The 22724-nt window shown below is 38.0% G+C and overlaps 2 long non-coding RNA genes across 2 annotated transcripts; both read left to right on the plus strand.

Moving 5' to 3' along the window:
* The first annotated feature begins 14790 nt into the window (after positions 1-14790).
* LOC126825815 (uncharacterized) lies at positions 14791-16182 on the plus strand. The gene is made up of 2 exons (XR_007682235.2): positions 14791-14934; positions 15375-16182. It is a non-coding gene; the product is annotated as an uncharacterized LOC126825815 (long non-coding RNA).
* A 4086-nt stretch (positions 16183-20268) lies between these two features.
* On the plus strand, positions 20269-21684 carry LOC126825752 (uncharacterized). The gene is made up of 2 exons (XR_007682171.1): positions 20269-20477; positions 21058-21684. It is a non-coding gene; the product is annotated as an uncharacterized LOC126825752 (long non-coding RNA).
* Positions 21685-22724: the final 1040 nt, after the last annotated feature.

Here is a 22724-nt window from a genome sequence, read left to right on the forward strand (position 1 = left end):
TATATTCTCCTAATGCAATTTCGCATAAATTACCAAATAGTATTACAAGAGGTAGAACTTCTTAGGGCAAATGGGAGCATATTCCATAATTTTGGAACCTGCACTGTAAACGATTATTCACGGACAGTTTTCAGTCTATAGGTGTTTTGCAGATAAGAGAATCGCTCGATGATCTCAGTGTACGGGTGGGGTGAATATATCTAAAACCGTTGATAAATATAACGGTGCAACATGATGAAAACATTTAAAAGTTTAAAGAATGATTTTATATTGAATTTCTAAAACACAGTAGTATACAGTGAAGTTGGGATTAAAACAGGTGTGATATGATCATGATATTTACTTCCGGTAATAAGTCGAGCTGCCGCGTTTTGAACCTTTTGTAGTTTATCAGTTGGACGAGATGGTAATCCAATCGGTAATGAAATACAGTTTTGATGAACTCAACCTGCAAACGTTTTCTGATTTTACTAATATTGCTCAGTTGAAAATAAAAGATATTGCTAATTTGTTTACCCATGAATAGTTCACTGACAAAGATAACACCAATGTTACTGGCTGAAGATATGGGCATTATTTCACGCTCACCAACTAAGAGTGAAACACCTTGATCAAGTTTGGACACTTAAGCTGTTTGATCCAAAAAGAACATATTCGGTGTTTACGTCGTTCAATTTAAAGAAATTGATTCCCAACGATGTACGAATCTTACTAATAGCTTCGCATCACCCCCCTTCTTTACCCTACATTAACCTCCTTCGTCCTTCTGCTTCGACCTTCTGCTTATCCCTTTCGTCCTTCTTGATTCCCCGCCAGCCTGGCCCTTCTTTATCCTCTTTCGCCCCCTTTCACCTTCTTCGTTTTGCTTCAACCTCCTTCGCCCACTTTGCCCTTCGTCATCCCGCTTCAAACGTTCATCCTGCCCACTTCCTCCTTCTTTATCCTACTTCTTCATCCTGCCAACTTGTCCCCTTTGACCTTCGTTCTGTTCCAACCTCATTCGCCCACTTCGCCTTCTTTATTACGCTTAGACCTACTTCAATCGTCACCCTGCTCACTTGGCCCTTCTTCATCCCGCTTCAAACTATTGCAACCTTCATCCTGCCCACTTCGTCCTTCTTCAACCTGCATCGCCTTCCTGTCAGCCACCTTCGCCCTTCTTCATCCAGCCTCTAACTGCATCCGGCTTCTGCGAATTCCCCCCTCACCTCCTTAGCCCTTCCATATCCGTTTTGACTCTACCTTACCCTTCCAAACATCCATATTAATAATATATTCTTAAACAATTCCACTAATCTAAATAGGACTGCCTCTTCATTAGCCCAGTCGGTGCAGAACAGATGGACTTTAAACACCACGAGCACGACAGAAAGTGTAGTTTTTAGTGCGATATCATTGAAATTATTATCATTATTTCCTCTCATTTCCAAATAGAACTTTGTAAAGGCGGTATCTGCACACAGAGTAAATGTCGATAATTATTCAAGTTAGAAATATCCGGATTCATCGATTTCACTTTAAAAAAAAAAATATATGTCTTTAACAACATTTCAAACCTTCTTCTGTCAATAAATCTATATTCTCACCAAACTCTTCTGTAAGTAAATCAATGGTCTCCCAAAACTCATCTACAAGTGAATGGGTATACTTAAAGAGATGTCTAGAGATAAAACATACACGGTTTCCGCATCTTTTGTGGTTGAGCTACCAGCGGGTAATAATATGTCTATTGTTGTAAAAGTTAAATTTGTGGTTTTATAAAATTATAAATATAAAAAAATGTGAGATGTAGAAGATTTTTAAATGAGGTGTGGCTGATAAGGCGTTGCTATTGTTACAAAGGTTAAATTTGAAGTTTTCTTAAATTATAAATATAAAATATTGTGCGATAGATAAGATTCTAAATAAGGCGTGGCTGACAAATTTAAAATGTTTGGCTGACAATTTGTGGCTATTGTTATAAAAGTTAAATTTGAAGTTTGTAAAATTATAAATATATAAAAAATGTGAGATTGATAAGATTCTAAAATAAGGCGTGGCTCACAATTTAAAAATGTTTGTATTTCTCTGTACGTTACGTTGATATCCCTGACATTGGTTGATATCTTAATACAGAATGGATAAATTCTGTAAATATCTTTACGTGATGATCCGTCTGTGAAACTGGTATATAAGATGACTGTAGAACTGTTGTACTTCACAATCCAGTTTCTGGTCCAGGCAGAAGAAGATTCACAGTAAATACAGTATGAAGGCCTTTCTCGTAAGTTTTGACTAATTCATTGTGGTTTATTTCAAGATTTCATAACACATCGACTATTTTCTTAGATGACCATGGACACTATACGTGTGAGGCTTGGGGTGATAATGTTTTGTTTGTGTAGCGCTGGTGCTACGGTCGCTCAGTAGGTTTCCCTTGTCAGAGGTGCTGGACGGCGGGTTTCCCTTGTCAGAGGTGCTGGACGGCGGGTTTGGAAGGGAACGGCGTTTAGTCGTTAGGAAGAAGAAATAAACCGAAGTCCCGTGTACACGTTGGTTTAAACACAAAGAACCCTTGGTAGATGGAATTAAGAGACAACTAAACGGTAACACCACCGTCCATGGGAAATGTCCTGTAAAGCACACTGATTGGCACATATTCGTGTTCATTATCATCATTCGTGCAGAAAAGTGGGACGTTAAACTTTAATTCTTATCATGCCATTTTGACAGTGACGTTCCCATCTACTCTTCAAAGGTATACAGCGCACAGAATCGGTCTCTTTTTATTTCATCTTAAATCATCAGCTAATGAATTATATTTCTAAATCCATAAAAAGATTTCATTTTAAATTAATTCATTGTTCCACTTCAGATTGTGTCGTGTTTGGTTGTTTGTGCTGCAGCACTGAACGATGTTAAAGTTCGTGAGAAGAGACAAGCTAATAATTACCGGCAGAGATATCAGGACGAACGTCAGGCGTACGCTGACCAGCAACAACAGATGTACGCTGACCAACAACGACAGATGTACGACGAGCAACAAGCAGCCTATCAGGAATATGAACAACAACAGAGAGATGACGGCGAGAGACGATTCGAAGAACAAATGGATGCTCGATATGGTCGAGGTAAACGTGAAGCTGTTGATAACAACACTGAAACAGACAGTTTCGTCCGACAGAAGAGACAAGCTAATAATTACTATCAGAGATATCAGGAAGAACGTCAGGCCTACGCTGACCAGCAACAACAGATGTACGCTGACCAACAACGACAGATGTACGACGAGCAACAAGCAGCCTATCAGGAATATGAACAACAACAGAGAGATGACGCCGAGAGACGATTCGAGGAACAAATGGATGCTCGATACGGTCGAGGTAAGCGTGAAGCTGTCGATAAAAACACTGAAACAGTTTCTACTCAAGAGAACCACGATAGTTTAGTCCGACAGAAAAGACAAGCGTACGGTGATAATGTAGGATACGGTGGTTATGGAGTACCAGCCGATCCAGCTATGGGGTATGGTCAGAGATTTAGTAGTGGATACAGTCAATCATATGGTGGTTATGGTGGGGGATATTCTCCTAATTCACCATATGATGGAAGAATCTACAGTTATGGACGATAAAACATCAAACTACCTCTTGATATAGAACTGATTTTGTTTTTTACAATGTTATGTTATATTAATAAATTTAATTGACAATACGTGGATATTTCTTCTTTATTCCTTCCTGAATTGTCAAGCCTCTATTCGGGGTATGGTTTAATTTTATATAGCCCCCCCCCCCCGTCTTATTAAACAGAATTCAGTTGACTTTGATAATGTTTGGAATATGAAAATTAACCTCTATGTGGATGTTTCGGACATTGAAATAAACCAAGTGAGTTCATTCAGTGCCGGATTAAGGCTCTGCTTGCCCCAAGCAGATTTTGATAGCTGGGGTATTTTGGGTTCAGCGATAAAAGCAAGACAGTTAAATTTAACCGGACCATTTTTTGGACAGTACTGTAATTACTATAAAATGACAGTGGCTAGATTGCAACTTTTCTTCTTTATTTTTGTTGTAACCTCGATTTTGGACTTGTTCTAAGGCACGTGTTTTATTTGTCTAATGGTTAATACGGCACTGGATTCATTAGGCGAGGTAACATGACAAAAAACTAATAAACGAATCCCAAACTGCCATTAATACCACAAGCAAGCTTCAAAATACTTTCCATCTTTTGTCCTTTAAAATCTACGGATATTCATTTTAAGAATTGCAACATTGTTTAATCCCACACCCCTCTCCTCACCTCGACACACCCACCCTTATTCGTATACTTTAGGGGTAGATACATGATTAGGCAAAATTGGTCTTCTGTTAAGGATTTGTTCGAAAAAATGTGACAAAGTGATCTATAACTTTTATCAAATTGAACGTATTGACCATCAGCTGCTGATAATATATATATATATATATATATATATATATATATAATTGAAATTAAAGATGGCAAAATAAAACTACATTTTTATGCTAACGTTTTCACCGCGATAGCGGCTCTTCAGGCATTTATTAAACAATAATTCAATTAACAATAGTCTATGACGTCACAATGTCATAGTTACATTATTATACAGGCAAGGGTAGTAATTTCTTAGCCTACAGCAGCTTTAATTAACTATTCTACTATATATATATATATATATAATATTGACCTTTAACTCTGTATGCACTGTTCTTAAGTCACGATTTTCTGTGTTGTAATTAAACATGTAATTAATTCAATATGTCCTCTGAAAGCTACACATGATATGTGTGCAACACTCGACAGAACTTCAAAGGGAATGTACTGGTGGTCAGTGCATCATTCCATGACCTGTTAATCACTTCAAAGGAAATATGCAGTGCAATTACAGATACCATAATCTGATAAATAAACAATATCATATATGATGATCACTCTTAACCATATTCCCAAATTGTCGTACGCTATATAAGCAGGAGTTTGCTGACAGTTAGGCAGACGACTAGCGACGAGCGGAACCGGAGAGACCGGCGTATGGACTCACCCGAGTTCAACCGCTGCCTTGGCAGAGGGGCGGAATAGTGGATTTAATATTGTTATATGTGTTACTGTCGTAGTCTAGTTCCTGTATATTAGTTTAAGTTCCTGTATTATTTTGTATATAGATGTGTTATATTCTGTTCCGATGTAAAAAAAAAAAACCCTATATGTACTAAACTGATCTCTGTTATCACTAAAATAGTGTTACACAAAATCAAAAGATAAAGTTGAACACGAAATACAATTTGTTGTGGGACATAGTTTGTGACATTCGTATAACTGACCCTGTTATAAAACGGATCCTGTTGACCTTATTCTGTTACACAAATAATTCTGGTTGACAATACTTGGAATTCTCTTCTCCATTGTCTCACATTTTAGTTAAGCAGAAATGAAATGAAATGGGGTTTAACGTCTTGTTCTTTTCCATTGGGACTCATGAATGCGGATATGTGCTATACAGTGTGCATTGAGGGCAAGCGTGTCCACCTACCCATCTTGAAACCTAAATTGTCGGGTGTATTTTACTTGCACGCCAATGTGTACACGGAATCCTGGGGTTTCGTTCCGACTGACACCTCCGAGAACGGGAAAGTAGGTTCATGGTTTTTCACCCCGGTCCAGGGACATCCTGGTTGTAAACCTGCTCAAGACATATTAGAACCACGAACATTGATTGATCTTAATTCGTATTGCCTGGGTTTATAAAACTGTAGGCGGAGCTACATTTTTTATATCAGGTCAACTGATCCCATACCTATTGTGAGTGTGTCTCGGCTGCTTTATCTCTGGGTGTGGATTTAACTTCGTCAGTTCTACAGATTGAAAACAAGAACAACATCGTAAATTACCAAATGATAATACAACCTCCACGGGTTCTAGTAACATCAGAACTTACCAGATGATAATAATACAATTTTCACAGATTCTAGTAACTATAGAACTTACCCAATGATGATACAACCTCCATAGGTTATGGTAACAACCATGGCCGCAGATCTTATTAAATTTTAGGGGGGGACGGAGTTGGCGGGCGGAGCCCGACACACGGCTAGCGCCGCAGGCGCGAACCGTTCTGCGGGGGGTCTGGGGGTCCTCCCCCATAAAATTTTGAAAGCAGGATGCCTGAAAACGCTATCTGAGACCATTTCTGAGCATTCTGCAGAGATGAACGTACCGAGAATAAATTGTCGTTTTTGAGCGAGAATAATCAATACGAATACGGTAAAAAGTAGTTATGAGGGCTTAGAGTGCAGGCGGACTGGTTATATTACAAAAGTTAAAAACGCCTCCACAGACTCTAGTAACTACAGAACTTACCCAATCATGATACAACCTCCAAAGATTCTAGTAACAACAGAACTTACCTATTGATGATACAACCTCCACAGATTCTAGTAACAATAGAACTTACCCAATGATGATACAGTCTCCACAGATTCTAGTAACAGCAGACCTTACCCAATGAAAATACAGCCTCCACAGGTTCTGGTAACTGTACAACTTACCATTTGATGATACAACCTCCACAGATTATAGTAACAACAACACTTACCCAATGATGATAGAACCTCCACAGGTTCTAGTAACTACAGACCTTACCCAATGATACAACCTCCACAGGTTCCAGTAACTACAGACCTTACCCAATGATGATACAACCTCCACAGGTTCTAGTAACTACAGACCTTACCCAATGATGATACAACCCCCACAGGTTCTAGTAACTACAGACCTCACCCAATGATGATACAACCTCCACAGGTTCTAGTAACTACAGACCTTACCCAATGATGATACAACCCCCACAGGTTCTAGTAACTACAGACCTCACCCAATGATGATACAATCTCTACTGGTTCTAGTAACTACAGAAATTACCCAATGATGATACAACCCCCACAGGTTCTAGTAACTACAGACCTCACCCAATGATGATACAATCTCCACTGGTTCTAGTAACTACAGACCTTACCCAATGATGATACAATCTCCACAGGTTCCAGTAACTACATAAATTACCCTGGGGTCAGATTCTTTCTCTGATTAATCCATTTTCAAATAATTTACAGCCTCTCTGTCTGAGCACATAATCCATTTCAAACCAGCTGGCTCTACTTGTGGACAGGATTCCGGATATCTTCCATTGTTGATATTTACTTCCATTTTTGAGTCCGCTTGGAAGTCGGGCTTTGTGTCCACATGTGATGTATCACAATAATTATTATATCCTATCCTATATTAGAATTAGGAAGGTCTATTATTTATTTTGTTTCCTCTAATATGTTACTCAATACATTATCATGGTCAATATCCAGCACGCCCTTGCATATCGTTTTAAGCATCGCCGACATTAAAATTGTTTTTAATGTATTTAATAAACAGTTCCTCCCGACTGGATTAAGATATGACTATATTTATTGACATTTAGTTAGTGACAGTCACATGACATGTTGAGTTGTTCTGTGGTGTTACAAGTCATTGTCTATACAGAGTGGAAGAGAACCCGCTTTGTACAAAGACCACAGTTTGAAGTCATCGGTGAGGCCTTAAACACCTGGTTGGTTACCAATCTGATTATAACACAGATTGTTTTTTATAGTCCAAAATTTAATTTTATGTGTCCTTACTACACTAGGATCTGGAAGAGTTGTCATATAACAGGCGTTCTAGTTGATATGGGGAATTAGTCAATGAAACGATCTGTTACGGCGAGTTCTTGACGTACTCTGCACGGAACGTCAACGCTGATTGATTAATCAATGTCTGACGTTATAGGGTCAAAAGCCACTCGAATGACCCTTGACGCGACCTTCCAGTACAACCAGTCAGATCATTATGTAGTGTAGGCCATCGAAAGTATAAAAAACGAAACGTGATATGGATCTGTATTTTAATCAGATTGGTCACACATGCACCCATATCACGTTTACAAAAAGCAATTTATTTTTCTATGAGCATGGAAACGGTCCCATTACATTGGTATTAGACCGATTGTCTCGCCAGTGGAAACGCGTACATCGAAAGCGGGCCTTAAGTTAGATAAAATCCACAGAATGCCCGGTATGTGACTCGAAAGCTTCATTGCCATTTCCGAACACATTTATTTCATCAATAACTATATTCTCGTATAAACAAGTGGTTTCAATTTCACTAATCCAATTAGAATTCCACAGATAGACGGTATTTACACAAAGACAGACAGAAAGACGGTATTTATACAAAAACAGAAAGAAACGGATACTAGATTTTATAAAAGGTAACAAAATCTGCATTCATCGATTTCACCTTTAAAAAATATTGTTCCTTCTTGACATTCCAAACCTTCTTCTGTCAGTAAATCTACATTCTCACAAAACAATTTCTCCCAATTTCCAACTCTACATGCCAAGAGATAAAAATACACGGTGTTATGTTGTATCTTATTCACCTTTACACTGTGGACTTTCCTCATCTTTTGTTTTCGCGCACCAGTGGGTAATATATATCTATTGTTGTAAAAGTTAAATTTGTGGTTTTATAAAATTATAAATATAAAAAATGTGGGACGTATAAGATTTTAAAATGAGGCGTGTCTGACAGTTTGTGGCTATTGTTATAAAAGTTATATTTGAAGTTTTGTAAAATTATAAATATATAAAAAATGTGAGATAGATAAGATTTTAAAATAAGGCGTGGCTGACACTTTAAAAAAATTTGTATTTGTCTGTACGTTACGTTGATATACCTGACTTTGGTTGATATCTTAATACAGAATGGATAAATTCTGTAAATGTTTTTACGTGATTTTCCGTCTGTGAAACTGGTATATAAGATGACTGTAGAACTGTTGTACTTCACAATCCAGTTTTTGGTCCAGTCTGAAGAAGATTCACAGTAAATACAGTATGAAGGCCTTTCTCGTAAGTTTTGACTAATTCAAATATGCTTTATTTCAAGATCTAAATACCGTATTACGTCTAATATCTTTAACTGACCATGGACACTACACATGCAACATATGGTATGATAATTTTGGTTTAGCAAAGGCGGTGCTACGGTTGCTCAGTGCGTTATGTGCTGGCTCACTAACTCTGTGATCCCAGGTGTTGGTCGTGAAAGTTTGCTCGGGATTTTTAAAATTATAAATATATTATAATACATGTGAGGTGCATTAGATCTTGTGTCAGTAGACAGAATTAGATTAGAAGTAGGCGATGACGCCGCTGCCCTGGCGAAATGTCCCTCATAGTACGTTCAAACCTGTTTCATTTCATTCTAATCCAGGTTCCTGCCTACTCCCCACAATATGTTTATTTTAAATGAATTCATTGTTTCATTTCAGATTGTGGCGTGTGTGGTTGTTTGTGCTGCAGCACTGAACGATGTTAAAGTTCGTGAGAGGAGACAAGCTAATAATTACTATCAGAGATATCAGGAAGAACGTCAGGCATACGCTGACCAACAACAACAGATGTACGCTGACCAACAACGACAGATGTACGACGAGCAACAAGCAGCCTACCAGGAATATGAACAACAACAGAGAGATGAAGCCGAGAGACGATTCGAAGAACAAATGGATGCTCGATATGGTCGAGGTAAACGTGAAGCTGTCGATAAAAACACTGAAACGGTTTCTACTCAAGATAACGAGGATAGTTTAGTCCGACAGAAAAGACAAGCGTACGGTGATAATGTAGGATACGGTGGTTATGGAGTACCAGCTGATCCAGCTATGGGGTATGGTCAGAGATTTAGTAGTGGATACAGTCAATCATATGGTGGTTATGGTGGGGGATATTCATCTAATTCACCATATGATGGAAGAATCTACAGTTATGGACGATAAAACATCAAACTACCTCTTGATATAGAACTGATTTTGTTTTTTACAATGTTATGTTTTAGAAATAAATTTGATTGACAATACGTGGATATCTCTTATTCATTCCTTCCTGAATTGTCAAGCAGACGAGTTGCCTCTATTCGGGGTATGGTTTGATTTTATATAGCCCCCCCCCACCCCGTCTTATTAAACAGAATTCAGTTGACTTTGATAATGTTTGGAATATGATAACCTCTATGTGGATGTTTCGGACATTGAAATAAACCAAGTGGGTTCATTCAGTACCGGATTAAGGCTCTGCTTGCCCTAAGGCAGATTTTGATAGCTGGCCTAAAAATACAGATATTTTGTGTTCACCGATAAAAGGAAGAAAGTTAAATATAAAAACATGAAATTTAATGCAAAATAGTTCAGAACCAATTTTTTCGACATAACTGTAATTACTATAAGACGACAGTAACTAGATTACATCTTTATTTTTACTTTATTTTCTTTTTTTTTTGCAGCCTAGTTTTATGTCTGGCTCTAAAACACATAATACTGGATTCATCAGGCGAGGCAACATGACAAAAAACTAATAAACGAATCCCAAACTGCAATTAATAACACGGGGGAACTGGAAATTACTTTCTATATTTTGTCCTGTAAAATCTATAGACATTCTTCTAATAAAACTGTTCATGTTATAAACCTGATCTTATTATAAAACTGTTCTTGTTATAAACCTGATCTTATTATAAAACTGTTCTTGTTATAAACCTGATCTTATTATAAAACTGTTCTTGTTATAAACCTGATCTTATTATAAAACTGTTCATGTTATAAACCTGATCTTATTATAAAACAGTTCTTGTTATAAACCTGATCTTATTATAAAACGGTACATGTTATAAACCTGATCTTATTATAAAACGGTACATGTTATAAACCTGATCTTATTATAAAACTGTTCATGTTATAAACCTGATCTTATTATAAAAACGGTACATGTTATAAACCTGATCTTATTATAAAACTGTTCTTGTTATAAACCTGATCTTATTATAAAACTGTTCTTGTTATAAACCTGATCTTATTATAAAACTGTTCTTGTTATAAACCTGATCTTATTATAAAACTGTTCATGTTATAAACCTGATCTTATTATAAAACTGTTCATGTTATAAACCTGATCTTATTATAAAAACGGTACATGTTATAAACCTGATCTTATTATAAAACCGAACTTATTATAAAACTGAACTTATTATAAGCCCGATTTGGTTATAAAACCTATCTTGTTATCAAGCAGGTCATGTTATAAAACAGGTCTTGTTGACCTTCTTCTTTTACACAAATAATTATGGTTGACAATATTTGGATTTCTCTACTTTATTTGTCTCAAATTTTCGTTAAGCAGAAAATGAAATGAAATGGGGTTTAACGTCTTGTTGTTCTTTTCCATTGGGACTAATGAATGCGGCTTTGCACTATACAGTGTGCAATGAAGGAAAGCGTGTCCACCTAATCTTCTTGGAACCCAAACTGCCAGGTATATTTTACTTGCACGCCAATGTGTACACGGAATCCTGAGGTATCGTTCAGGTCGACACAACACAGAAAGGGAAACCAGGTTGCTTTCTCGCCCAGGTCCAGGCACATTCTGGCTGTGAACCTGTCCAAGACATACTAGAACAACGTACATTTATTGAAATAAATCGTATTGTCTGGGTTTATATGACTGTAGGCGAGGGTATTATTTTGGTATCATGTCAACTGATCCCATACCTATTGTGAGGGTGTCTCTGCTGCTTTATAACTGGGTGTGGATTTAACTTCCACAGTTCCACAGATTGAAAATAGGAATAGCAACGTAAATTACCAAACCGTGATACAACCTTCACTGGATCTAGTAATTATAACAGGATTTAGTTATGACAGGCCTTACCCAATGATGATACAACCTCCACAGATTCTAGTAACAACAGAATTTACCCAATGATGATACATCCTCCACAGATTCTAGTAACTACAGACCTTACCCAATGATAATACAACCTCCACGGGTTCTAGTAACAACAGAATTTACCAGATGATACAACCTCCACAGATTGTAGTAACAACAGAACTTACCCAATGATGATACAACTTCCACAGATTCTAGTAACAACAGACTTTAACCAATGATGATACAACAGATTCTAGTAACAACAGATCTTACCTGATGATACGACCTCCACAGATTGTAATCAATATATCATCACCTGTTCTATAGAGTATAAATTTTATCTTCATTTAAATTATAGCTAAGGCGCCATCCTTTGACCTTTCAGTCCATTCTAATGGTAAAATGCATAAACAATGTAGTATTTGTTAAGCAAACTGCAAATACATTCAAACAATATCCCTAGATGGAGGTGTTGGTCTATAGTCTCCTCCAGACTCATTTCGTACTCAGAATAAACCGTTTTTCAAATAATTTACAGCTCCTCGTTGTGCACATAATCCATTTCAAACCATCTAGCCCTACTTGTGGACAGGGTTCAGCATATCTAGCTCTGTTTATGGACAGGGTTCAGCATATCTAGCTCTGTTTGTGGACAGGGTTTACATTAGCTAACTCTGCTTCAACATATCTAGATCTGTTTATGGACAGGGTTCAGCATATCGTGCATTGTTGAAATTTACATCCATTTTTGTGTCCGCTTGGAAGTCAGGCTTTGTGTCTGTCCACATGTTATGTATCGCAATAATTATTATTATATCCTATCCTATATTAAAATTAGGAAGGTCTATTTATTTACTTCGTCCAATGCCCAATATGTCACTCAATACATTATCATAGTCAATATTCAGCATGCCCGTATGCACAGTTTTAAGCATCGTTAGCATTAAAATTTATAACAAATACATGTAAACGACTATAAATGATTTAAGTCTGGTTAACAAACACTTCCTTTCCACTGGATTTCATCTTCTCCTATTAGTGTTTAACTTCCGCTTCCATCGATGGTGATATCGCAGACAAGTTATCTTATTTTATTTTATACTCTTCAAAAAAAGTAGGGGATATTCAGAAACAATACAAAACTGCGGAAATGCACTGCTGATTTTATTAGAGGTAACCAGTGTATTTTAATAACAGGCCACTTGCCTACACATGAACATAAACAGTTCATATGGGCGGCTTTTCTGACGGCCCCATTTCACTCGCAAAGAGATACGCTGTCAAAAGTTAAAATAAAGTTTTTGATTTTTGTCTTGATAAAGAGTAATTGCTCCACCAATCCTCAGACATTCAGCAATTCGTCGTGGCATGCTCCTAATCAACCGTCCAATCACGATTTGGGGCAATTTGACCCACTTCTCTTGCAGTGACACGGGCAATTTTTGCATTGTTGTCGGTTGACGTTGACGTCGACGAACACGTCTCCCGATCAAATTAAACGTAACCCATTAAAGCAAAGATACACTAAACAGTAAATCTTATGCAAGAACCATTAGGAAAGCAAACATGGATAGGATAAACCAGCAAGCGGCAGTTTTCATCAACCTTTCCTTGAAGTGTCAAATTTGACAATGAACCCCTACCACGTGTATGACTCTATTGCGTGTCGCACATTTAGCTCAGTGGCTCTGTTGGGGCGATAAGTTCTTCTTCTGTGAACATACTCTCAAAGCATGTCAAGTGTCCATGACTATTTATCATATCACAACCGGCATAGGTATTTGCATTTCAATATCCCCTACTTTGTTTAAAGAGTATACTAAGGTCACGAGTAGAGGTCCTTCCTGTGGGAGCAAACCGGAGTACCCAGAGTAAACCCAGTCAAGTCAAATATGTTCACATTAGGGATCGAAACTACGACCACAAGCCAGATGTGACCGGCCAGTTAGAGCTCGAAGCCCGACACTTTAAACCACGACCCTCACCCCCTCTATTCAATGGATTAAAATTTATATTCTACTTCCTTTGACGTTTAGTAAGTGACAGTCACATGACACGTTGAGTTGTTCCGTGGTTCTATAAGCCATTGTCTATATCGAGTAGACTGGACACGTGTTTGTACAACACAGCAAACAAAACCCACAGTTTCTAACAATTGTCAGGACGTAAACATCCGGCTGGGCACACATGCGCACACTTCACGCGAGCAAAAAAAATCCCGCAACTTGTTTTTTTACGCACATGGAGCCGGTCCAATTACATTTGCATTAAACCGATTTTCTCGCCGGCGGAAACGCGTACATGGCAGGCGGGCTTTAAGTTAGATAAAATCCACAGACTGCCTGGTATGTAACTCGAAAACTTCTGGGCTTACATAAACAATTCATTGTCATTTCCGAACATATTCTTTCATCAATAACTATATTCTCGTATAAACAAGTTGTTTCAATTGCACTAATCCAATTAGAATTTCACAGAAAGACGGTATTTACACAAAGACAGTAAGAAGATATAGATACCGGTAATTATAAAATCCGGATTCATTGATTGCACCTTTAAAGAACATTGTCCCTTCTTGGCATTCCAATCCTTCTTTATTCCCACAAAACTATTTCTTCTACATGCCAAGAGATAAAAATACTCAGTTAGTTGTTGAATCTTATTCACCTTTAGATTTTGGACTTTCCTCATCTTTTGTGGTTGACCACCAGTAGGTAATAATATGTCTATTGTTGTAAAAGTTAAATTTGTGGCTTTATGAAATTATAAATATAAAAAAATGTGAGATGTTAAAGATTTTAAAATGAGGTGTGGCTGACAATTTGTGGCTATTGTTATAAAAGTTAAATTTGAAGTTTGTAAAATTATAAATATAAAAAAATGTGCGATATGTAAGATTTTAAAATAAGGCGTGGCTGGTAATTTTAAAAAGTTGGTATTTTCTAGTACGTTACGTTGATATTCCTGACCTTGGTTAATATCTTAATACAGAATGGATAAATTCTGTAAATATCTTTACGTGATGTTCCGTTTGTGAAACTGGTATATAAGATGACTGTAGAACTGTTGTACTTCACAATCCATTTTCTGGTCCAGTCTGAAGAAGATTCGCAGTAAATACAGTATGAAGGCCTTTCTCGTAAGTTTTGACTAATTCAAATATGCTTTATTTCAAGATCTAAATACCGTATTACGTCCAATATCTTTAACTGACTACGGACACTAGACATGTAACATATGGGATGATAATGTTGGTTTAGCAAAGGCGGTGCTACGATCGCTCAGTGAGTTAGGTACTAGTTCACTAACCCTGTGATCGCAGGTGTTGGCCGTGAAAGTTTGCTCGGGATTTTTAAAATTATAAATATATTATAATACATGTGCGGTGCATTAGATCTTGTGTCAGTAGACAGAATTAGATTAGAAGCAGGCGATGACGCCGCTGCCCTGGCGAAATGTCCGTCATATCACACTTCCTACAAGTAGTACGTTCAAACCTGTTTCATTTCATTCTAATCCAGGTTCCTGCCTACTCCCCACAATATGTTTATTTTAAATTAATTCATTGTTTCATTTCAGATTGTGGCGTGTGTGGTTGTTTGTGCTGCAGCACTGAACGATTTTAACGTTCGTGAGAAGAGACAAGCTAATAATTACTATCAGAGATATCAGGAAGAACGTCAGGCATACGCTGACCAACAACGGCAGATGTACGACGAGCAACAAGCAGCATATCAGGAATATGAACAACAACAGAGAGATGACGCCGAGAGACGATTCGAAGAACAAATGGATGCTCGATACGGTCGAGGTAAACGTGAAGCTGTTGATAACAACACTGAAACAGACAGTTTAGTCCGACAGAAGAGACAAGCTAATAATTACTATCAAAGATATCAGGAAGAACGTCAGGCATACGCTGACCAGCAACAACAGATGTACGCTGACCAACAACGACAGATGTACGACGAGCAACAAGCAGCCTACCAGGAATATGAACAACAACAGAGAGATGACGCCGAGAGACGATTCGAAGAACAAATGGATGCTCGATATGGTCGAGGTAAACGTGAAGCTGTCGATAACACCACTGAAACAGTGTCTACTCAAGTTAACCAGGATAGTTTAGTACGACAGAAGCGACAAGCGTATGGTTATAATGTAGGATACGGTGGTTATGGAGTACCAGCTGATCCAGCTATGGTGTATGCTCAGAGATTTGGTAGTGGATACAGTCAGTCATATGGTGGTTATGGTGGGGGATATTATCCTAATTCACCATATGATGGTAGAATCTATGGACGATAAACACTCAAACTATTTGTCTCATCAAATTGTAAATAATAATTCTCTTAATATATAACTGAAATAAATTTTATTGACAATGTATGTCTTTTTATTCTTGAGTTGTCAAGCAGACAATTTGCTACCAAACGGACCATGGTGCTGAATTCTAGAAACATCGTGTACTGTTAAAATAAAGGGGGGTTGGATGGCCGAATGGTTAGCACGTGTGTGCTGTATCATAAGGCCTGTCATTGAGCCAACTGGCATGGTTTCGAATCCCCAGTTGTACGTGACAAAGATTAGGGTCGCCTGTCCAACCTCGTGGGTTCTCTCCGGGTCCTCCTGTTTCCTCCCCACTGTGACAATAGAGGATTATAATATCCAGTATTTAAGACACAATTAACATCTTACAATCAGTATACTAAAGTATTCTACAGACATAATGGTGTCTAACCCTCTTTTTAAATCAATGGTTTCCAGCGCCATGTTCATGAAGAAAACAAAACACAGAACAGAAGACAATGTGGAAGAAATTAAAAATGGCTGATTCATAAATGAAAACAAGTCAGTCTAGAATGTACTGAGCAGGCGCAAACGACTGTCGTTCAATTCGGATTGTTTGCATTTTCCACTTAACATAATTGATTGGAAATTACAATAATTTCTTTTTTTTTAAATTGAATATAAATCTCTTTATATAAACTTATATTACGTGCATGTTTAGACCCATTTTTGTCTATTTTAAGACTCTAAAGAATGGAGCCATACGCCCTTTAACAGTAAATGCACGGGGGGGGGGGGGGCACACTACACACAAACAATTACGCAAAACTCATCCACGGACAAGACAAAATATACAGAAACCACAAACAACAAACGGATATATCAGATCAAGTGAATGGATCCAGGGGCTATCTGTAAGCGTCACTGTGCTGTACAGTCCCGGGCGTAGATACAGACTTGACAATAAGGCAAACAACTCAACAAAGAAGGGAATATGTCCCAAACGTTGTATAATACTAGTGTGAGTTATGATAGGCTATGTCGTACATGAAATTTAAACATGTATTTAAACAATCGAGCATGGTCAATCTTAAACATGAAACCGGACGATTCATTGAGCAACACCCCGCACACTTGTAGATCTAATTTTACGTCAAATTTGGCGACACCGATTAGGTTAGATATCGCACCGCGGAATAAAGAGACACTGATGGTAGGTCTAAGCTGTCAAACGGAGCCATGGTGGCTAAGTGGGTAGGTAAGACGCTGGCTCGCTAGCCTGGAGGTCACGTGTTCAATCCCTGCGTTCGCCGAGAAAGTTCATTGGGATTTTCCGGCGTGGTTTCCCCTTGTCAGTGATGCAGGACAGAGGGCCTGACAAGGACAACTGTCTAGTCGTTCGGATGGGACGAAAAACCGAGGTCCCATGTACACATTGGAGTGCACGTAAAAGATCCCTTGGCAGTTGGAATTCGATATAAGAGTAGGCCGTGGTGCCGGTGCCCGGGTAAAATATCCCTTATAGCACACTGAATGGCGTATGCCCGTCTTCGTTAGCCCAGTCGGAGCAGAACAGTAGGACGTTAAACCCCATTACATTTTATTCCATTTCTAAGCATCGAAACAACTCAACACAAAATACATTAGTAAATCCAAAGTGTGTATAGAATTCACGGATTTTAAAGTTGTTTACCGACAGGTTAAACAGGAATAACAAATAAATACTCTTAACCGACATGTTGTTCGTATTGACCTAACATCAACAGAAAGGTGTTAGTAAATAGAGGGTAGAATTCAACATGTCGGTGTCCGTGTGGTCGACTGCGTGCGTCGCAAGTCGCAAACTCTGCCATTGATTCAAGCTTAAATATATGCAGACTTTTATATTTATGGGAACTTTTAAAAATGTATTGATATTAGTATTGTTTTGAGATCAAGTAACTATTCCACCCGCCTGACATTTTAATAAAGAAGGGGTTTAAAGTGCACTCAAAGTATGACACTTCGGGAATATATTGGTTGCAATCTTATTACAATAATTCGCTTGCGCGCAGGTGTCTTTAGCAGTGGGAGGAAACGGGAGGACCCGGAGAAACCCACGAAGATGGTCAAACGACACTACTTCTTGTCCCGTACAAGCTCGAAACCAAAACAACGTCACTCTACTCAATGACAGGTCTTATGATCTAACGCGCACATCTCGACGACCCAACTTTCTGTCATTGAGTCAAAATAAAATGTCGCGGTTTAGAACCCAGGCTTGTATGTGTCAAGAAGTGGGTTTTCTTTCCGTATGCTCTTGTTTCTGCTACAGAAATAAAATTAAATGGGCTTTAAATTCCGACCCATCTGGACTAATCGGGCTAATGAAGCGACCCCATTATTGACAGGAACGATATACCATATGTTAGTCCCGAAATGAGCGTGTCAATCTATATCTATAATATGTTAAATCTGCCTATAATATGGTATAAGTCCTTGATCTGTGTGATGTGTGTATTTGGGAGGTAAGCGGATGGTAGTTGCATGTTGTATGTGGTTAGTTGGTTGGTTGGTTGGTTAGAGGGACGGGGGGGGGGGGGTCTTTAGTTCCCACCCGTTCCCTTTTTTTGCAATTTCTTTTATTAAAAGGTACTTTGACATTTCTAAAAAATATTTGTATCTTGTAGTTTATTCATTTTATAATAATAATAATAATAATTTAATACATTTATAAAGCGCACACGTTCCAGCTAGTATAGCTGCTCAGTGGCGCTGGTTTTACATCAAGATAAATACTTTAAAAATACATTTTAAATTTGAGATATATTAAATTTATAATTATTTTAAAAAACATATACGATTTAAACAATTATTTAAAAAACACACAAGGCTTAAAATTACTCAAAATTTAAAATATATATAAGTTTTAAAAGTTAATTAGCAAATACGAATAAAATCATTACATGAATAAAGCAATTTAAACACTATTTACACACTATTTATAAGCATGATTAAAAAGTTCAGTTTTAAGGTTTTTCTTAAATACTGCATTGTTTGAGCTGGATTTGGTTTGTTGGGAAAGTTTGTTCCACAGCATCGGGGCAGAAAATGAGAAGGCTCTTTGTCCAAATAGGGTAGTGACTTTTGGAATTTCCAAAAGATTTTGATCACTTGATCTTAAAGATCTTGATGGCCTGTAAGGTTGAATTAGGTCTTGAAGATATCTTGGAGCATTGTCACAGTTTCAACAGAGGTATGTCAATGATAATATTTTAAACTCAATACGGAATGGGATTGGAAGCCAATGTAAGACTTTGAGCACTGGTGTTATATGTATACTCCTGTTTGTCCGGGACACTATTCGGGCAGCTTTATTTTGAATTAGCTGTAACGGTTGGATATATGACGAAGGAGTAAAGTATACATAATTATTATTTTTATAGTATACAGAATGTTTAATATTTCAGAAATCATTTTCCAACAGAATTGACGGTGAATGTGAATTGGTTGCTTTCGTTGCAAAATATAAGTGCAATGTGTCGGAATTTAATAAAAAAAAATAATCATTTCTGTAACATTCAATACATTTTCATTGCATAGGCATGCGCTTAATCCTCCCTTCAACTACCCCCCCCCCCCCGAGATGACAAAATATTTGGGCGATTTAGTCAAAGATTAAGTACAAGTCAACGTTCCAGAATATCACATTTTATGGTCTTCTCGAACAATGATAAACTCAATGATTAGGCTGATCAAAGTTTAAAATTTAATCAGCTTTCCAGAAAATGACTGGTTAGAAACTCGACGACTAAAGAAAGACCTGCAATAGGCAGATTTAGCTCTTGCATAATGTATGTTTAACCGTTTTACTAGACCGTGTAGTGGTCGATTTGATATTAATCCCCGTTCCTCCTCTCTCTCTTAACATTTGTATAGCTGCAGTCTAGACATGGGTTTAATGTATTTAGCGGTCTGACTAGACCACACCACAGTCCCTTATTATATACCTCTAGAAGTTTAATATCACGTAGATGATAATATTTACATATAACAACAATTACTCATATTAATCTATCTTTACACCTCAGACTTTCCGCATCTTTTGTTTTCATTAACCGCTAAATTATTTTTATAAATGCTAATTTTAGTTTTTACAAACATAGTGAGTTATTTTTTGCGGGGTGAATTTCCGTCTTGCGTCTTGCGGGACGTCGAAACTTAAGGTGTGGTAGAAATTTCTAAATTTACAGATGCAATTTCTGTAAATATGTGCACTACCCACGGTGCTACCGTGATTTTATTAAACATGGAACGGTATATAAGGGAGCAGAAAGACTCCAATATCATTCATCTAAGTTTCTGTTCTACGGTGATAAACATCAACAGTACGTTAACATGAGAACCTTAGCAGTAAGTCTTCTGGGTTTGTTCGTAATCTATCGTTTAGTCTTTCATAACACTTATACGGCGTTCTTAGGACTGAAATGAAGTGGAGTTTAACGTCCTACTGTTCTGCACCGACTGGGCGAATGAAGATGGGCATGCGCCATACAGCGTGCTATAAGAGACAGCGGCACTACGGCCTATGCTTCTGTCGAATTCCAAACTATACACGAGACCTCGGGTTTTCGTCCCATCCGAACGATTACCTTTGTATGACACTCAATAACCCTTTTCGTGTGGCTTATTTTTAGTTGCGTGGTTAATTGATATTATCGACACGTTATTAGGCCCTCAAAACATATTGTTACTAGAATTCTACCACGATCTACGTTGAATACAGGTATTTTTAGTTGCACAGTTTACATCGATGGCTAAGTGTTATAATCGGCATTTGTAAGGATCTGCGTTGTATACAGGTAATTCCAGTTGTATTGACTATGGCATTGTTTTGTGACTCGGAATTGCACAAGTATCTGTCAGAATTTAGTTTTATCATGATTCCCCGATCGATTCCATTGTATAATATTGGAGTTTTATATATTTTCAGGTATTTATGTGTATAGTAGCATGTGCTGCAGCACTAGAAGAAGTCAAGAGTAACGGCGAGGAAGAGTTGGTTCGCCAGAAGAGACAAGGTAACTCCTATTGGGATCGATATCAGCAGGAGCAACAGGCTTACCAGGACCAACAGCGCCAGATGGAAGAGGAACGTGAAGCCGCCATGCAGGAATATGAACAACAACAGCGCGACGAGGCCGAAAAACGGTTCCAAGAAGAAATGGACGCTATGTACGGTGATCGGGTCAAACGGGCAACCGGCGAGGAGGAGGATCTCGTACGACAGAAACGACAAGCTTATGGTTATGGAGGCTCCGGATTGGGAGGTTATGGTGGCGGGTATGGTGGATACGGTCAGGCAGCTGATCCAGCGGCTATGGATGCTATGAGATACGGAAGTAGTTATGGTGCGATGAATGCAGGTGCAGCCTACGGCGGTTATGGTCAAGCCATGGACCCAAATGCTGCCTATGGAGGTGGTTATGGCTATGGACCATGAATGTATTAAAACTATTTTAGATAGATATCTAATAACTTGATTTATTGTATATACGTAAATCATTGAGAATTTATAGACTTTGTAGTTATAGAAAATAAAAGAAATATATTAATATAATTATTATTATTATTATTATTATGGTTTTGATATCAAGTAACGATACTTTATTTTGCAAATGGATGATAAAGGGTCAGGGGTCTGTTTTACGAAATTTTAACTGTGATAAAATCCAAATTTTAGTAATTTGATTGGATAATATTAGATTCATTTTAGTGCTTAGCCAATCAAAATTGAAAAATCTAAGATTTCGAGAAACAGGACCCCGTAAACAGGCATACAGTCTGAATACGATGTGATTTCCCATATTAGCTCCACTAGAAAGACTAATCAAGAATGCAATGAAATGAGTTTTAGCTTTCCGGACAACAAATAGATTCAGACTATCAATAGTTCTGTTACGTGCCCCAAGCTGTACACGGGGCTTTGTTTTCTTATTATCCGAACGACTGTTCTGCACCAAAGACAAACGGGAAACCACGCCGGAAAATCCTGAAGGAGTTTATCGATCAACACTAGGATGAAACCTCGGGCCTCCATGTTAACAAGCCGACACCTTACTCACCGGGCAACCGCGGCTTACAAGACTAAGCATACCATGTCTCATGTACGGCACTTGCCTATTCCTACACCTTATTGAAAAGGTAGTTACTTGATATACTGTTCTGAGAGAGAGAGAGAGAGAGAGAGAGAGAGAGAGAGCGAGATGCACATGGGAGGTTTAACGTCCACTCGACACAAAGTAGGTCATTTCGGGAGTAAAATATGTTCCATTTTTATATCAATAATTCGCTTGCACGTCGGGTTCTTTAGCAGTGGGAGGAAATGGGAGGACCCGGGGAATCCAAACCACGCCAGCTGACTCAATGGTAGACCTACGCGCACACGCTAACCATTCGACCCCCCCCCCAGCCCCCAGCCCCACACACACCACCCGAAATGGGTAATACGGGACATAATAATGTAATATCAGGGTATGTAAACTGATTTCCAATCCGATTTGTTCGTCGAACTACTTGAGTGGTCCAAAGTACGATGTGACATTGCACCCTTTTAATGATATTTTTATGTTGTTGATTTTGATGTCTTCACTGGTTACA

This window comes from Patella vulgata, chromosome 1, assembly GCF_932274485.2.
Source record: "Patella vulgata chromosome 1, xgPatVulg1.2, whole genome shotgun sequence".
Classification (NCBI taxonomy): Eukaryota; Metazoa; Mollusca; class Gastropoda; family Patellidae; genus Patella; species Patella vulgata.